The sequence below is a fragment of the Lycium ferocissimum genome, chromosome 8 (genome assembly GCF_029784015.1).
Source record: "Lycium ferocissimum isolate CSIRO_LF1 chromosome 8, AGI_CSIRO_Lferr_CH_V1, whole genome shotgun sequence".
In the NCBI taxonomy this organism is placed as follows: domain Eukaryota; kingdom Viridiplantae; phylum Streptophyta; class Magnoliopsida; order Solanales; family Solanaceae; genus Lycium; species Lycium ferocissimum.
Window position 1 is genome coordinate 16563450 of NC_081349.1, and position 14765 is coordinate 16578214.

The 14765-nt window shown below is 37.6% G+C and overlaps 1 long non-coding RNA gene across 1 annotated transcript; it reads right to left on the bottom strand.

The window, feature by feature from the left end:
• Positions 1-1167: 1167 nt before the first annotated feature.
• LOC132066660 (uncharacterized) lies at positions 1168-14529 on the bottom strand. The gene is made up of 3 exons (XR_009416901.1): positions 14119-14529; positions 12064-12141; positions 1168-1340 (listed from the first exon to the last, which is right to left on the bottom strand). It is a non-coding gene; the product is annotated as an uncharacterized LOC132066660 (long non-coding RNA).
• Between the last annotated feature and the right edge of the window lie 236 nt (positions 14530-14765).

Sequence of the window (14765 nt, forward strand, 5' to 3'; positions counted from 1 at the left end):
TATACCCTCCACTTCAACCGAATAACAACACCGATAAATAATAAAACTGACCGAAGCCACCCAACAAGCACAAAAGCTCTCGGCCTCAATCCGATCTTCGGACATAACTCCTAACAGCTAAGCTTGGTTACTAGAATCTCACTCTCGTAATAGTCACAAACACATTCTCATAAGCATGCCAGATAACAATTATTTCCTTCTTAGTGCTCAAGAATTTTCTATCCAAATCCTCTTTATCTCGACTCAATTCCATGTACACAACAAGTACTAATACCAATCCCCTTAAGAATTCGAATTCTCTATGCTTCCTCACAATATCGACCTGTTAGTACTTACACTCAACTCCTCTTATCTACCATATGCAATCACTATACTCGTCGAATCTGGTAATCCCTAGCAAACTCACACTCGTCCTCACATTCAGAGTCAATTTTTTTTTTTTTTCAAATCCAATCCTATCCTCAACAGATTGATCTTACTAAGCCCACATGCATTGACCATTTCCGAGCAATCGACCACTAGATCGTATATCCTTCCGTGCCTTATTACCAACTCCACATCTCTCAAAGAACCAACAATGAAACATCTTAACCAAATTCCCACAATGGAAACTCACACCATAACTAAAACTGAACTTCGTCAAGTGTCCGAATTAAGACGACATTTTTCACATCGTATCACAACCTGACATATGAAATCGATAGCACAGAATTTAGAACGAGTTTCTGCCATTCGAGTAAGAATGCAATAAGAATTCACAGATACCAATTGGAATCTCCTAGATACCAATTGGACCCTATCGAGATACCAATTCGACCAAAGTAGCACGAATAGAAAGAATGAAGGGAGTTTTCCTAACATGCCTTATAGCCTCTCGTGGATGGGTATAGACGTCTCCGTACCATTCCACGAGACTCTACTACACATTGCTCTTGTACCTAGTAGACCGGTAACCTAAGCTCCGATACCAACTTGTCACGACCTAATTAGGGGTCGCGCGGGCACCTACCTTTCCCACCTCGGTAGGCAAACCCTCACATTGATTACACATCAATTAAGTAAAGGCGATTCATTTAAATCAATAGATACTTAGAAATTCAGCAGAAATTTCATAATATATTCAATAAACTCAAGAATCAAAAAAATTACAATGATGTAACACCTACAGACTCGATCCACTTCCCATGACCTGGTCTAGACTTATACAAGAGCGACTAATAATTTCAGATTACCACTACATTCTAAAACTCAATCTCCATCCCGAAATGAAATGGGAGGAGGTCTTTCGGATAAGCACCGCGTATTTCCACATAGGCTTCGATCAATCACCTGAAACAAATCTACACCTCAAAAAGGGTGTAACAAGTGCAATATTAATACAAACCACGTGTACTGAGTAAGTATCATAGGCCAACAATGGTAGGTAACACATATCAGTAAAAGGATTCACAGATAAACATGATAACAACTCAATCAAGTCATACGGCTATCTACCATACACGGTATATCAATACCCCAAGATTAATTTCACTCTAATAATTCACCACCAAGCTCGCCGATATCGGAACTCACATAGCATTAAATCGATCGTTTCAATCTAGTAGTCAACTCATAATTAAGACACTCGTTATCTCCACATCACATGTAGACCAAACATATATAAATCTTACGGACGATCTATGATACCCCAACAAGTTCAATCAATAAATTCGCATCCAAGTACACGTCATTGCCTAAGTAAAGCATCTAATCCCGAATGTGCCAAGTTAAGTCGAATAAATCAATATGAATCCAATCATCACAAGTAAACACCAAATCATCTCAAAAAATCCATACATAACATGCAATGCAGGATGTATAAATGCAATGTAATGCAAGATGTATGGATGCAATGCCATGCCATGTAAATGAGGTGTACATATGTACTCCGGATGGAAATATCGACGTCTCGGTAGTACAACACAGCGTGACTCGCGAAGTCTAAGTGCCACCCGTCTCGGATCTTTGCCAAATAGACGCACAGACCCGGCTGGTACTCACGAGGAGAGTCTCCCCCCAAGACCGCGCGGGGGACCCGCGGAGTCCATGTACTAATAACGATTCCGGGATAACATCGAAATCGGCCATGCAAGAACGATGCCCGAATATAACATAGGGCCTCCTGTCACGCCCCCGATTTGAGGGACGTGACGTGGGCACTCGACCTCGATTTTAAGGCGTCGAGCGAACCCGACCTTTATCGCACACAAATTTTTTTTCTAATCATACCGTAACATAATACATACTAAATCAAATAAAAATCGTAATCGACAAAATTTATACATAACACCGTACAAGACGTTGGGCCGACGAAGCCGCCCACACAACCGACATCATACCCACACCGCCGTCTCGCAAAGTCTCTAGTACCATCCGGAAACATAACGTACATACTCGACTCGGCAATGCTCCGAAGAAATTGGAGCTCACCAATCATGCTTCGGGACATCTTGACTCATCCGTGGGTACCGCGCGGCATGAAACGCAAAATTTCCAAGAACAATGCACAAGACGTAAAATGTACCGAGTATGTAAAGCCGTAAAAAAACTATAAACAAAACATAATCAAAACTAAAGTACGTAAATATGACCGACAGAACCGTAATTAGACTAAAGAAACATCGTAACAGACAGACCTTAGTCGTAAACAAGTACAGTATATAGCGATAGTCGGACGAGATCGGAGTACGGAAGACCTCTGGGAATTAGGAGGTCGGAAGTAGAGGCATACATCAAATAAATCCGTACGTACGGACGTGTCGGAAATCCACATCAACGGTACCGACGTGTATCGGACAGTTCTGACCTTTAGTCGGGGGCGTAAATATACGGAGAAAAATCGAAATCATAATCGTGAACGAAGCAGCATATGTGCAACGCGGATCATATGTGCGGTGGAGACCACCCGGACGTACGGAGTGCGAGAGGGGCAACATACGCATCGTTGCATCGTACGGAACATACGGAATGCCGTAGACAGACATCATACGTACCGATACGTATCATGCAGAGCATACGGATGTCTGCATGCATACGTACGTTCATACAAAAACGTGCGAATCGTTAGTTCATATACGGGAGGTACAAAGCGATACAGAGTGCCGAAACGTACCATATACAAATGCGAGCGACGATCCCGGCCCTTTGCGGGACGCGTAATGTAATCGTAATCATTTATCGTATACGCATATAATCGAACGCCGTAAGTACATATATCGTAACCCGGCCTCCAACGAGGGGGCGCGGTAATGTAACCCGCCTAGTACGGGACGCGGTGAACGTACGTATCAAATGCCATCCCGGCCACCACCCCATAACATCACATCATAATATAATATCATAAAACGTAGCCCGACCCGCCGCGCATGAGGGACGCGGTGGACAATGCAGAGAGGTGCACGATAACGTAACCCGGCCCGGACGCAGCCGAGCGTACATACCGACGGTGCGACAGAATGCGCACGATAACATATCGAACCCGGCCCGGACGCAGCGAAAGATACATCGAGCCTTGCACGAGCGTAGTAGTGCGAAACATAAAGCATATAAATCAAGACTCGACAAACGAATATTCTTACCGATGTCCGAGGCTCAAAAGCAAATTTCGATCAATCTCTACCACGTTGCAATTATCGTGTCGAACGCCAGACGTATCGACATCGGGTGGTCAAAGCATATCATATCAAACAGACTTTCCAAAGCAAAAATCCGAGATAAATTACAGAAGTAAGGAACGTTTAATCATACAGAACTTTCGGGGGACCAGAAGCGATAAACACACCGTATACCATACGCGTACGCACATAAGGGAGGGGTCGGAAATCGTGGGCCCACTTCGAATCAAAATCGAGATAACGTACCGAAGTTGAGTGTTCGTACTTACAGAACTCTTTTAGTTACGTAACCTCCTCATACTTACTCATTTATCAAACATACACAGCTTAATGATACTAACATGCTTATATATGACATAAATCAGAATCATAAACAGACTCAGAAATCAGGAGCGGAAATTACCCCAAGTACACATTATATCACAACTTATTAGCTCTAAGACATGCCATAAAAGAAAAGTAAGCCTCACATACCTGCGCCGCCTTGCTAGCTACACTTGTTCATCCCAACTTGCTTATCTACATTCAAAAGGATCCATATGATCATTAGATTCATCGACTTGTGTTTGCCTTAATTCTTCATACAAGTTCACTTATAGGCTACCGAAATTTCGGCAAAGATTTCCTCTAGAAATACGGCATCCCCGAGATTCTCACTCGGCTAATTTTAATCAACAACAATCCGGGAATTCAACCCGGCCAAACTATCATCAATAAAATGCCAATATTCAACCCAAAACACATTCTAACATTCTCAATCTTTTTCTTACAATTCCATAACATACTACTTACATTCAATTCAATTCCAATGCTCATATATTCATTACTAATCCGCAACCATTTACACATGATTTAGGAACATTCCAAGCAATCCACAAAATGTTCAACAATTTATCCACTACGCCATGGAACCCGAAACTACCAACTTCCATAGAAACAACAATAATACATTTCTTCCCTCTAAATTTATCAATGCCACCAATAATTCATATATTACCAACATTGTTTTCCACAATTTCAAGGAGGCATATTATAGTCACATTAGCTTCCAAACGGCTCATACGGTTACAACTTCAATTTGGATCATCAAACATTCATTTCATGCCATAGAATTCATAACAACGACCATCAAAATACTAAATAACATCGTTTCATTTCTTACATACCAAACAACCCCTACACACGGTTCACCAACAACATACATATTTTCAAAATTCTCACCCATTTCTTCATACAATAACACGTCCAAACATCCATAAAACACAATCCAACCATGCTAAATAAATTAATTCTTCCCTCCTACACAATCTAGCATACACACGGCTACACACACAACACCATAACTTCATGAACTTCATTCACTTACACACTCCACAACATCCACAAAACATGCAAAACACATATAAAATAAGGTGGAACCATACCTTTTCCTTCCACTTCTTCACACGGCTAGCATTGTCTCTTGCAAAACAATTAGTTTTCTTCTTCCAACAATCACTCCACGTCGAAGAGGACCTCCTAATTAGTATGAAAGCATGAAGAAAACACTCTTTCTTGATCACCTTTTTGGGGCTGGTTCGGCCAGCCCCTCAAACCGTGCTCCTCTCTTTCTTTCTTTTTTTCTCTTCTTTCTTTCTTTCTTTCTTTCTTAATTAAAAAGATGACTACCATCCATCTATATATATATATATATCAAACATGTGAGGGGCACATGCCCCTCTCTAGAATTTTCCTTTCTTTTATCTTATTTTATTTTCTAGAATTTTCTCTAGAATTCTTATTCTTTTTAAGGATGACTTATTTTGGTCATCCTTTTTCCTCACATGGCCAACATGGCCCCTTTTGAACTTTCTTGAACTTTCGTGAAATGACCATTTTGTCTCTCGCCTTTTCACAAAATTACCATAATGCCATTTTGCAAATTTCCCTTTTTGTCCTTAGTCTTTATCAATATTTCCACTCTAATAATATTTTTCAACGACTTACGCATTACAACGAAACCGAAAAAAATGACCTTGCCCTAAACTTTCCGCCATTGACTCGGAATATCCAAAGGCTCAAAATGCAAGGTGTAACAATTGGCCTCCTCACAATCACTCAAAAGAGTCTGTCAAATATCAGTTTCACAAATCAATGATTCCGGAATTGAACCTCGGACATCGGCCTCCTCACAATCACTCAAGTAAAAGAGTTTATCAAGTATTAGTTTCATATAAAAAACGATTCCAGAATGGATCTTCGGACATCGGCCTTTTCACGATCACTCAAGTAAAAGAGCTTATCAAATATCAATTTCGCTCAATCAACAATACCGGATCATCACCGGGTATCGGCCATGCATGATAAATATGAGAGAATGTATGCAATGCATATGTCAATCACCAACAGTCGAGTTCAATATCACAAATACCACAATGGTATGCCAACAACGTATCACATCACAATACCAACAGTGGAGTTCAATATCACGATACCACAACGGGTATGCCAATAACGTATCACATCATAATACAACTAGTGGGTATGCCAACATATATCAATAACTCAAGTACCAACAGTGGGTACGCCAACAATATATCCAAGTACAAATGCTAACAACGAGTATGTCAATCCTATCCGAATCCGGACAACAAGTAGAGTTCGATATCTACCAACTACATATGACATCAAGCCAACACAATTGAACAATCAAACACACATAACGAGATGGCTAGTCCGACACACAAAGGTCAATTTACAATTTTACCACTTCCTTAAATCAGCCTATTAGCTTAGAATAAGTAATCTCACCTTACACTGACAATCATTCATCACAACTCCTTTTAGGACTCAATCACAATTGTTGGTGTATTTTAGCCTCCTATCTATCAACTAGGTTCACTAGTAATGGCACAACACAAAAAACACATGTTACGGGAATTTCTCATCATTAGACACAACAATAGGTTTCACCCGCTATTTCTAAGTCACATATATCCATCGATATTAACGAAAAATCACATCAAACAACCTAAGGAATCTACAGGCCACAAGCCCGAACACACAAATCACACAACAATACCATCCTAAGATTCCATCCCAAATCTCCAATTCCCCAATTCCTATACATGCATTCTCCGTTCCTTCTAATATATGAATATATGAAACTAATCGGAGTCTACCGAAAGGGAAGCCATAACCTACCTGGCAGCCGAACAGGTGCCACGAACCCACACGTTGCCTTGTCTTTCGAAGCATCTCCAAATAACCAAACTCTATCACATGTGAATTCTATGTAAGAAACCATGAATAATGATACCCATATTGGCTACTTTCTATTCGGGTCAAATTCCAACCCTTAATTTAGGAAAAAGGGTCTCATGGGCAAAACGGAAATTTTATGACCAAAATAGAAAATTCAATACCAAAAGGGAAAAACCCATTACTTTAATCATAGGAATATTCAATTAATTCTTAAAATTATCATTTGTATGAAAACCCCCAAATTTAGTCTAAGAACCCTAACTTTGATTCAAGAATTTCAACTCTAGAATGGAAGATTATTGGTTAACAAGCCTAGATATATCATTATCTAGCATAAATAGCAACATTAACATCATTAATTCACAATCTAGGAAGCCAATTCATTTTTAGAACTCGTTCATGAAAAACCCTAATTTTGGGTTGAAGAACCCTAGGTTTTGCATAGAGATTTTTGGAAGAGGAAGTGTTTTACAAAGCCAAAATGATGGATTAATTAATGGAAACTATTAAGAATAAGATTTAGACCTTACCCATAGGAAAAATCCTGAGAAATAATAAAGAATCCATTCATCTCCAAGCTTCCAAGAGAGAAGGTATCCTAAATGAGGTCCAAATCAGATATAGTCTCTGTTTTTTCTCGATTTTTGTGCCACTATAACCTCAAAATGCATATTGGATGGCACCATTGGATTCCTAATGAAATTTTATTGAATTTTGGCTTTTGAATCGCCTCACTTGGACTTAAAATGAGGGAGATATGAGGGTTTTAATATTGGGCTCGACATTCGTTTTTAGCGGGACCGCTATAGCGGCAACCACTACCGCTTTAGCGGTCAAACTGCTGCCGTTCCTAAGGGCGCTGTAGCGGTGCCGCCCCAGCAGTAAAGGGTCCGCTGTAGCGGTAACCAGACAGCAGATGCCTCGATTTTTTGCCTAGAACTCCGAAAGCTCAATCGGAACCCGATTTTGACAAACCAAATATGTAGATATAGGTTAAAACGCGCTACGAACTCATTCGCGCACTCGAAATTCCCAACGGAGATACCGTTGACTAAGTTAACTCCCGAGCGACCAAAAACCAACTTTCCAACCCAATTTTTGATAATCATCCGAGGTCCGATTTCAACAAACGAAGTATGCATCCACATGTAAAAACACGCTATGAACGCACCCGTGACCTCAGATTTCCCAACAGAGATACCGTTGACTAAGTCAACTCCCAAACCTCAATAACCATTCCCAAACCAAGTCCCAAAATGCACCCGAGTGTATTGGGAGCCGAACCAGTCCCACCAATGCATTATAAATCAGTCTATGAACCTCTCGGAATCGATGGATCTCCTAATGAAATCCGTTCACCCAAAAGTCAACTCCCGGTCAAACTCTTTTCGCTTAAAGCTAAATTTTTCTAGAAAAAATTCCAAAGCCCAAAACGATGGCAAGGAAGTCATGTCAACTATCTTCTCGGGTCAAAATAGTTCTAACGAGACTTAGGAACTGGTCAACGAGGGAAAAAATGGAAGAATCACGGTAACGACAAAATGGGTCGTTACAATCATATTATTCTAAAAGTGAAAAAAGTTTAAGCTGAAAAGTTAAATTACCAAAATGTCCGTTAAACGTAAAATGACATTTTTTCCCTTACAATAAAGTACAAATATTATCAACAATTATGTACAAAAAGGTAAATATAAATTCTAATGAAGATAATAAAAAAATAAAAAGTAAATTAGTGAAATGCAACTGTGGGACTCAAATTAATAGTAATTAGTATAGAAATAATGAAAATATCATTTCTCAATGCAAATGTGGGACTCAAATTAATAGCAATTAATATAGCAATAATAATGAAAATGCCATTTCTCAAGTTAATGTAACATCTGTCGAAGAAAACCAAGAGATTTACCATTTGTAGAAACAAGTGATTCAAAAGTTAGTTAAGTTAGTTGAAGGGGTCTTCATGAAGTTAGTTATGAGAGTTAGGGACCTAAGTGAAATTAGAAAGTTGTTAGGTAGTTATTATTTTCAAATTAGTTACATTATCAACTACTTTACAAGTTGATCCTTACAAGTATATATACAAGATATACACACATGTATACACACAGAAAATAATGAGAATTGATCTCTTCTTCTTCTTCTTCTTCTTCTTCTTCTTCATCATCATCATCATCATCATCATCATCATTTCTTCTTCTTCTTCTACAAACTTATCAAGATCAGTTATATGATCTTCTACTTCTAAAAACTACATGGTATCAGAGCAATCAAACTCGAAATCCAGTTTGATCGATCAAATTACTTTTTGTTAAACTTCCGCAAATATATATTGGTTCTTACGAGAAAATCTTGAAGATTCAAGATGGTTGTTGATGATGTTACAAATGTGGCTAATGGGAGTACCCAGACTGATCGTGGAAATGAATTCCAAAGGCAAGGAAATCTTAATACCAACTCTCAAAGACAAGGAAACAAAAATGCTGGAATCGACTATACTCATCCATTATTTTTGCAATCATATGACATTAGTGGAATTCAGGTTATTTCTTTCTAACTAAGTAGTTCTGAAAATTTCTCTGCGCGGTATAGACAATGAGACTAGTATTGTTGGGTAGAAACAAACTAGGAATCGTGGATGGGACAGATTTAAAAGATAAGTTTTCTGGTTTAGAAAATCTTTGGGAGAAGGTAAATGCCATTATTTTGTCACGGGTAATGAACTTTGTGTCTAAAGAGTTACTTGGAGGCATCATCTATGCATCAAGTGCTCAACTAGTTTGTGAAGATCTGATTGAAAGATTCTACAAAATAGATGGTTCAATAACTTTTAACATTCATAAAGAAATAGCCACTCTAACTCAAGGCACCAATTCTGTGTCTGATTACTTCTCCAAAATGAAAGAATTATGGGTAGAATTTGAAGCCTTGGTCCCAACACCTTCTTGTAATTGTGATAAATCAAGAGAATATGTTGTGCATCTACAGAAGTTAAAGCTATTCTTGATGGGGTTAAATGACTCTTATAAGGCTGCTAGAAGTCAAATCTTGCTAATGAATCCTATGCCTTCTGTCTGTCAAGCCTACTCAATGATCATGAGTGATGAAGGTAAAAAATCTGTAGTTGCAAATGCAGGTGTGTTAGGGGAAAATCCCAGAACACAAGGCTCATATGAGTCTACTTTATATTCTAGAACATGAGGGAATCAAAAGTTCAAAAAGAACTACAACTTGCTCTGTGATTTTTGCAAGATTAAAGGTCATACTAGAGAAACTTATTACAAGATACATGGTTATCCAAAAGATTTCCAGTTCAAACGGAAGGGTGGAAATAACACCTTTTATCATGGTAATATTTCTGCACATAATGTGGTGTATGATGATTCTGGTTACAACTATGGAAATGGACAAGTTAACAATGGTCTTGGTAGAGGAAGTTCCAGCCAGCTTGGACAAATGCAACACATGAATACTGAGAATCAAGGCTATAGATATGTTGCAGGATCATCTGCAATAGCTGGTTAAATAAATCAAAAGGAGTCTTGTCCAGTACTAACTCAGGATCAGTATCAACACATTTTGAAGGTGCTGAACAAACCAACAGATGTTACTTATTCAAAGGAACATGGAAGGTATTAAGGTATTACGAGTACGGTCGAGCGAAGAAAACAAGAGTGGATAGTAGATACAAGTGCTACCAATCATATGGTAGCAGACCTAAAACTACTAGATAATCTAACTGTTTCAAAAACTGGCAATCCTAAAAGAGTATACCTACCAAATGGAGACATTTCATTGGTTAGTCACATAGGATCAAGCACTCTATTTCATAACAATACAGTCACTGATGTTTCTATATTCCTCAATTCAAATTTAACTTACGATCTGTGTCAAGGCTAACCAAAGAGTTGAAATGTTCAGCTCCATTCTTTCCTGACTTCTGTATTTTTCAGGATCTTTTTAATGGGAAGGTGAAGATGATTGGTAAAGATGAAGGAGGCTTATACATACTATCAGACAATGTTGACAAGAAAGAAATCATTTTAGGTGCTATAAACTCTAGAAATGCTATGTCCACTATACTTTATCAGAATTGCAGATTAGATATAGATATGTGGCACAAAAGATTTGGACATGTATCCATTAGTGTTTTAAAGAAGTTACTTCCTACTAGCTTAGATCATATTACAAACACAGTAAATAAGTGCACAGTGTGCCCATGTGCCAAACAAACTAGGTTGCCTTTCCTAATAGTGTTACTCACAGTTCTAGTAGTTTTGATTTAGTCCATATGAACTTGTGGGGACCTTATAAAGTTGCAACTCTTGAAGGAAATAAATACTTTCTTACTGTTGTTGATGACTATTCTAGGTTCACATGGGTGTTCTTGTTAAAATTGAAGTCTGATGTTTTTACAAAGAATTCCTTGCATATGTTAATACTCAGTTTAATAAAATGGTCAAAATTGTGAGAAGTGATAATGGTACTGAGTTTGTGAGCACCTTGTGTAGCAACTTGTTTAAGAGTCTTGGCATAATTCACCAAACGTCATGCACATATACCCCTCAGCAAAATGGAGTTGCTGAGAGGAAACATAGACATATACTAGAAATGACAAGAGTAATTAGGTTTCAAGCATATATTCCTATAAAATTTTGGGGCCTAGTTGTCAAAGCTGCAGTATGCATAATAAACAGGCTACCAAGTTCTGCTATTAAAAACAAGTTACCATATGAATAGTTGCATCATAGAAAACCATATCTATCACATCTAAGAGTACTTGGATGTTTATGGTTTGCAAAAATTGTAAATGTAACTGACAAACTCAGCAGAAGAGCAAAAACTGTTGTCCACCCAAGATATGCAGAAACACAAAAAGGATATCTACTTTATGATCTAAGTAGTCATATTTTGTTTGTCAACAAAGATGTTATATTCAAGGAGGATACATTTCCTTTTAAGCAGAAGAAAACTCCTACTTCACTATTCAAGTACAATGGCACAAATGATTCAGATATTACAACAGCTCCCCACAGAAACACAGACAACAGTGTTAAAACTTATACACATGATCAAAATACAATGCAGAATGATACAACAAGTTGAACCGTTAGAAACTAAAGCACCAGAAGTAAATCAACAAATCAACAAGTTGATCATGCTGACATACCTCAAAATCCTGCACCTCAAATACCAGCTCAAAATCCTGCACTTTAAAATCCTGTACCTCAGATTCCTGCACCTGAACCTGCACCAGTGGTGGTACAATACCAACCAAATATAAGAGTATCAGGAAGAGATAAAAGACCACCGGTGTGGATTAAGGACTTCATAACACTCAATGTACATAATGAGCCCTATTTTATGGCAAACTACCTCTCATAGGAAAAACTATCACCAAAATATCAAGTCTACTTATCCAAAATCTCAGAAATCACAGAACCAAAAACAGATAAAGAAGCAACCCTTAGATCCTAAGTGGATAGAAGCAATGAAAGTAGAAATATCTACTTTACAAGACAATCACACATGGGATATTGTTAGTCTACCAGTAGGAAAATCACCTATAGGGCGTAAGTAGATATACAAGGTGAAGTATAAGTCAACAAGTGAAGTAGAGAGATACAAGGCAAGGTTAGTAGCAAAAGGATATAGTCAAAAGGAGGGAATTCATTAGCAAGAAACATTTAGTCCAGTTGTGAAAATGAAGGATGTTAGAACTGTACTGACTATTGCAGCACAAAACAAATGGCATATTCACCAAATGGACGTGTTCAATGCATTTTTACAAGGTGATTTACATGATGAGATCTATATGGAGTTGCCTCATGGATTTAAGAGCCAGGGGAAGAAGAATCCAGTATGTAGACTCATTAAATCCCTATATGGCTTAAAACAAGCACCTAGAAAATGGAATGCAAAGTTGTCTGAGGCTTTACTTAGTTACTAGTTCAAGCAAAGTGAACATGATCATTCACTATTCACCAAGAAAACAACAACAAATTCAGTCTTTGTGCTTATCTATGTAGATGATATGCTTATCACTGGAAGCAATCTACAAGCTATTGAAGAAACCAAGAACCAACTGAAAAATCCTTCAAAATGTGAAAGACTTGGGTGAACTCAAGTACTTCCTAGGAATTGAGTTTGCGAGATCAACACATGGTATAATTATGCAGCAGAGAAAGTATGCACTTGAACTCATTGCTGAGATTGGTCTAAGTGCTTCAAAACTAGCTATAACACCTATTGACACCAACATCAAATTGACCACAAAGGAATATGACATTTTGATCGAAGACAAAGACAGTTCAGGAGTAAAGACTACACATGATCCATTGACAGATCAAGGGGCATACCAGAGGTTAATAGGAAAGCTACTATACTTGACCATGACTAGGCCTGGCATATCATTTGGACTACAAACACTAAGTCAATTTCTTCAGCAGCCTAAGAAATCTCACATGGAAGCAGCTCTAAGGATAGTAAGGTACATAAAAAGTCAACCAGGTCAAGGAATTCTATTATCAAGTGTTCAGAACAACAAAGATCACTGCATTTTGTGATGCAGATTGGACATCTTGCCCACACACTAAGAAATCAGTATTAGACTAGCTTGTGAAATTTGGAAACTCACTTGTAGCATGGAAACCAAAGAAACAGTCTACAGTTTCAAGAAGCTCAGCAGAATCAAAATACATGAGTATTGCTACAGTAGTTACTGAAATTATCTAGTTAGTTGGTTTGATGAACGAACTGAATATTCAAGTTCAAATACCAGTTGATATATTCACTGACAGTGAAGCAGCAATACGAATACTGCAAATCCAGTCTACCATGAAAGATCCAAACATATCGAAATAAATTGTCATTTCATAACGGAGAAGATCACACAAGGTTTGGTTGCCACTAAATATGTTCCAACACAAGAACAACCAGCAGACTTGCTAACCAAAGTATTAAGCAAGGTTCAAAAGATCACTATCTCAATGGCAAGCTAGGAGTTCAGAACATCTTTTCACTTCCTAGCTTGAGGGGGAGTGTAGAAACAAGTGATTCAAAAGTTAGTTAAGTTAGTTGAAGGGATCTTCATGAAGTTAGTTATGAGAGTTAGGGACCTAAGTGCAATTAGCAAGTTGTTAGGTAGTTATTATTTTCAAGTTAGTAACATTATTAACTACTTTACAAGTTGATCCTTACATATATATATACAGGATATACACACCTATATATACACAGAACATAATGAGAATTGATCTCCTCCTCCTCTTCTTCTTCTTCTTCTTCTTCTTCTGCAAACAGATCAAGGTCAGTTATATGATCTTCTACTTCTAAAAACTACGCCATTAAATTGTTGTTGAATTATCTTTCAGTTAAAAAGAACATCAGACATACTTAATTAATATTTGATCAAATATCCACTTTTGTAAGTGAACTTTGAAATCAATTGCTTGTTAACTCAAGTAATTTTTTATTTTTATTTTCCTTCTATGAACATTCATGAAATATGCTCCTGAAAGACCAAAATATTCTGGTAATGTTGGGAGATTATAGTACCCTTAAAATATTAAAAATTAATCCTTCATAAAATCTACATTAATTAACAACCTATTCATCGGAATTTAAAATGGAAGATTTTAAAGGGTTGCATTGAACAATTTCGTCAATTACTCATTCAAACCAGTACATGAACCAAACTCCATATTAATGATCAATTTTCTTTTCGTTTCTGTAAAAATCAAGAGAATTTGAAGAGTTTCATTAAATAATTTAATATAGACCAAAATCATTTTACTAATTAAATGCAAATTAAATCTATCTATTAAAGGTGCTTTACATCCCACAGTTGTAAAATGCCTAGCAAAATGGACT